Here is a 5,479-nt window from a genome sequence, read left to right as displayed (position 1 = left end):
TGGCTCGGTGGTTAGCACCGTTGCCTCGCAGCTAGAAGGTTGCCAGTTCACGTCCTGGTTAGGACGCCGGGATCTTGCCTGTTCTCGATTTGTTCATTAGTTAAAATCTCAACATTTTGCTCATGTTTGTTCTTGCAGCCTCTGTATTGAAAAAAAATAAAATTCACGTCAGACTCTGAAGAATTTTTCCTTGAAAACCTTTTTTAAAGAATCCAAATACTGAGCCGCAAGGCGAAGCTCTTGATTTACCAGTCCATGTACGCCCCAACTCTCACCTGTGGTCACGAACTCTGGGTCGTGACCGAAAGAACGAGATCGCGGATACAAGCGGCCGAAATGAGCTTCCTCTGCAGGGTGGCCGGGCTCAGCCTTAGACATAGGGTGAGGAGCTCGGACATCCGGAGGGAGCTCGGAGTAGAGCCGCTGCTCCTTCGCATCGAAAGGAGCCAGTTGAGGTGGTTTGGACATCTGGTTCGGATGCCTCCGGGGAGGCTTCCTCTGGAGGTTTTCCGAACACGTCCACCTGGGAGGAAACCCCGGGGCAGACCCAGAACCCGCTGGAGGGATTATATCTCTTGGCTGGCCTGGGAACACCTCGGGATCCCCCAGGCAGAGCTGGAAAGTGTCGCTGGGGGGAGGGAAGTCTGGAATGACCTGCTCCGCCTGCTGCCCTCCCAACCCAACCCCGGATAAGGGGAAGATAATGGATGAATGGAAATACGAAGACAAGAAGCGATTTTTGACGACACCTTTGCCTGATCAACACTGGCCCATGGCCGGCAGACTGAGTCACATCACTCTTCCCTAGAGCAAGCTATTCAGGGACCAGCTAGAGTAGGAGAAAGAGGCAAAGTGAGAGCACCTGGACTCAAACGCTCAGACAAAGTTGTGGGTTTTTGAATGTCACCTGAATCCCACCATGCTGGTAAAGACAGTGTGTCTGAACAATGAAAAGGTCATAAAAAATTACTATTGAGATGTAGCTGCTAAACCTTTTAAGGGTGTTTGAAACCCACTTTAAGATCTGTAAATCCTATATTTTATTTATAAAAAGAGCTTTTGTTGCATTTTTTCCATCCTTACAACAGCTGACCAGGTTTGGATCAAAGAGTTGCCCATTGAAAGAATGGTTTCTCAAATCTGAGTATGTGTTTAAAACAATATTTTAACTCTTCCTGTCTTGATAGGACTAAAAAACGATTCAGTCCAATTTTGGTAAATGGATTTTAAAGAGCAATGTGCAGGTTGAAGTTTCCACTAACGTTATACTGCAGATTTCTTGTCCGTTAATGATAATTTGAAAACTTAATGCATGGTTTTATTTGTTTCATGAGGCATAAAGGCAGAAGTTGAAATGTAAAAGGAGGCATTTTGAGTTTTTCCCCACATCACATGTGATTACAAAGTTGCTCTTTTTTGCTAATTATTGCACAATCCATGCTTTGTCATCACGGTAAATTGTTGTGTCTGTGCAGGTTGAACAAATTGCAGCCTGTCAGGTCTTTAGAGTCCACACTTTTCCTAACTTGTGTGTGTTGGCCAGTTTTGTGGGGACACTTCACAGCTGCATGTGTGACAGAAATCTTGATCCCGTGTGACCCATTTCAGGCATCAGGACAACGTTTTCTGAGATACAAGTCCTTGATGTGATGAGTCAGACTGGTAGGTTAGATGGTTTTGGTTCCATCAGTGCAATCGTTGGCAGTTCCAGAAATCAGCAGCAGCTTCTGGCACTGCTGCTGGCAGGAACAGTGGTCGCACATCCATCAGAGATTGAGCTCAATTAAAATGCAAACTGTGCTCTGTGAGTCTTCTCTTATGTTTGCAGACTTCTGCATTCGTCCCTCATGTTAGATGAGGGAGATACGACTGATACCAGCTGATCCACATGCAATAGTGACGGTTACAGTATGTTAAAGCGTCAATACTTCACTGTTAAACGGCCAATCCTAGTGGTGTTATATCCCTATAGGTGATCACAAACTGAACAGAGCCGTGATGTGACACAACGTTGGCCAACAGATGCTGGTCACTCACAGAAACACCTGTCCAGCTGTCCCTTTTGTGATGTCACAGGTTATTGGATGTACAACTCTGTTACAGAAACACCTCTGTTATTGTGCTTTGTCTTTATCTAGTAATCTGATTACTGAGCCATGGAATAACCCACGTCAAAAGAGGAAGCCATTCATCCACCTCTTGTCCGTATAATTTTAATGGAAATACCCTGAAAACCCTGTGGAGGTCTAAACTTTCAACAGGTGTCTTTTTTTAGTTTGAATGTTTCTATGAGCAGTTAATTCAGTAGTTTGTTTTATTCCTTATATTGATAATATTTTCATTTCATGCTCAACTGTAAAGCACTCTGTAAAGTTTGTTTCAACACAAGTGCTGTGAATTAATCATGAATCATCTTTTTGACGTTAATCGTTCTGGGTGTTAATGATGGTTTTTAGGCACACGTGGTAAACAGACGGGGTGAGCGCCATGAAGACTTCACTTGGCAAATGACAGCTGTTGTGATGTTGAGAGCCTCAGTGATGACGCTTAAGCTCCTGCTTTGCCATTGTTGTCACTGACAAATGAGTGATGGAAAGGTAGAAGATCCATTTTTCCCCTTCAGACAATCAACCAGTATGTCTACAAAGAGAACCTGCGGCGTTTGCTTCGTTCAGTCCTCAAGAAGAGGTGAGAGTTGTGGCAGGACAAGTCGTGGCTGCTTCACCATGACAACATGCCTGTTCACAATGTCCTGAGCATCCAACAGTTCCTGGCTGAGAAGAACAGCAACCTCCCTACTCACCCCACCTGGCTCCGAGAGATTGTTTCCTCTTCCCCAAGCTCAAGGGGGTCATCAAGGGGACCCGTTTTGAAGACGTGGACGACATCAAGATGGCTGTGATGATGGAGCTGAAGAATCCTTCCAGCAGTGCATGGCGGTGTGGCAGAGAAGGCTGGGGAAGAGGGTTAGACTCCAGGAGGATTACTTCAAAGGGAAGAACTTGTAGTTTGGATTTGAAGTATATCTTTTGTAATACCAGTCCTGAAACTTTTCTGATAATACATATAATATATAATAAATGTGTTAAAGGCAATGCATATGCATAATTCTGTCTTTATGTGTGCAGTTTTAGTCAAAAATCTCACTGATGTTTATGCATCTGACATCTGGATTCTACATTCATCCTTATGCAACTCTGTTGTATCTTAAATCAGATAAATACTCTCATCTTTACTACAGTTTGCAATACATGCTTCCTAAAAAACTCAAAAGCTGAGACAAGAGTGGCAGGCTGTTTTACAGGTAGACAGACGATGTAGTACCATAAAATACAGAACACATCAGGGAGTGGTCAAGCTCAGCCCAATAAAAGCAACATTTAAATAAAAACTGCAGGAAATACAGCACAGTACCTTGGATGAGTCAGTGCTGAACAGGACTTCTGAGAAACTTGAGTTCATGTGTGTAAATTGGTGGAGTGCTCCTTTAGATAAAGCTGGAACACCAATCACATAAAGCCTTCAGCTCCCACTGGGCCCCAGACGAGGGCCCCGAGCCCCAGGTTTATTATGTGTAAACGTCTTTTTTGCTAATTTAACGGAAAATTAGCTCCACTAAAGCACAATGTTAGCAACGATAGGAGCCTTGACACCTATTAGACGGCTCTCCCCTGCAGGAACTCGGGGCAGCTGCGAGCTGGCAGCAACATTTCCAGGAACAGTCCTGTAATCGGCTTGTTCAGCCTTTCTCCAAAATAACAAATAGTTAGCGGATGTACCTCTGCTTTGATGCAGGAAGTAGAACAATGGAGGGTTTTTTATTGCAGAACTGCGCACTATTGTCTAACTTTCAGATCTGGTTTTGAAAAAGAAGTTTGTATGAGAGATCACTTTTAGGGCTTTTTTTTTTTTGTACTTTTGTTTTGCATTTATATTTTGGATATTACAAAATGAATTCCAAACCTGGTGTCAGGTAGCTTTGCGACTCGGAAAAAGCACAATTGTTTAATTATAAAAATAATCAAAGGAATGGGAGGCAATGGGTGCCTCGTAGCTCTGTTTTGCCTGAGGGCCTTCTGAACCGGGAACAGTTTAATAAGACACAATAATAGCGTTTTTTTGTTGTTTTTTTTCAATATCTGAGGTCAACTGTGGTGTTGATCTTTTCTATTTGTTTTAATGTGCTGACAGCTGAACACAAACTGTATAAATATGAACTTTAATTATCGATATGACACCAACAGTCACTTCATACAAGAAGATTTTTCAGTCAAGTAATATTCATCTCCTCGACAACTGACAAAAATCCACTCACTGATGACGACCGTGAGGTTCAAAGCTCCAGCAACCTTGAAGTATGATTTTTTTTTAAACTTCTTTTTTTATCTCGTTCAGTATGTCCTCTACAAATATATGCAATTATATGTACTGTGACTAATAATCTGGCATCAGTGTCCTTTATTAATGTTTAAAACATTAACTGCTCACTTCCATTATGCGTGCACCTCAGCAGCAGATCAATTTCACTGCGGGTGTTACTTATGATATATTGACGTGTAACTCACTTCGTAGTCCTTCTGTCTTTGAAGCTGTAGAAAGCAATTTAAGGTCATTTGCTTTCATGGTAAGTTAATGGACCAAAAATGATCTCACACTGCAGCCGTTCGGACACTCTGCCAAGAGTTCAGATCAGATTTTCATGCCGCGAGAGTGAAACCGACGCTCGCTGACAATCAAAGACGTGCAGAAAAAGGACGCCAAAATGAACCGATTTAGAGTTTTATGTGTAATCATCTGCATCTACATTTACAGATAATATCGCAGCGAGTCGATGAGTCATCCTCGAATCTCCAAACACTGAACCGAAGCAGCTAAAGAGATTAAAAATAGGAGACGGTGCCAAAGAGACAATAAATACTTGAGAGCACTTCACGAATATAATTACATTTAAAGCACAAATGTGAGTTATCAACACACTATAAAGAGTTTTAAACCTGCCTGTGAATGATATGTACATGGACATTAGAAGTCCATGTAAAATGAATCAAAGTGTGTAATCATATATCAGAGATGTAGCTGTGCTGTTTTATTTTATGCTGTTTTATATTAATTTGGAACTGAAAAAAAATGACGATAAAAGCATATTTTTCGCTACAATGCCAGAAATAAACCTACAACGGCAGCTCCAGGCCTCAGAGGACTGTTGCTGAGGCTGAAGGTTCATAAAAATTGCACCACATGTGGGGGTTCCTCAATTATTCCAATTTACAACGGCAGCGCTGAACTGCACTGAATTAAACATTGGCTTTGATCTGGCGTTTTGGCAGCCAAGGTATGTGCCATGCTGCGTTATGATGGGATGACCTACACACATCACATCCAGTGGGGCTCATTCAAGACACCGCTGATCCATGGTGACACGGAATCAGGCTCAGTGTTCTGCACGCTTATTTGTAAAATTGAACATATGAAGAGTGTC

Source organism: Stegastes partitus, unplaced genomic scaffold, assembly GCF_000690725.1.
Source record: "Stegastes partitus isolate 25-593 unplaced genomic scaffold, Stegastes_partitus-1.0.2 Scaffold1856, whole genome shotgun sequence".
NCBI lineage: Eukaryota > Metazoa > Chordata > Actinopteri > Pomacentridae > Stegastes > Stegastes partitus.
The sequence above is the reverse complement of the archived record's forward strand: the minus strand, read 5'-3'. Positions refer to the sequence as shown.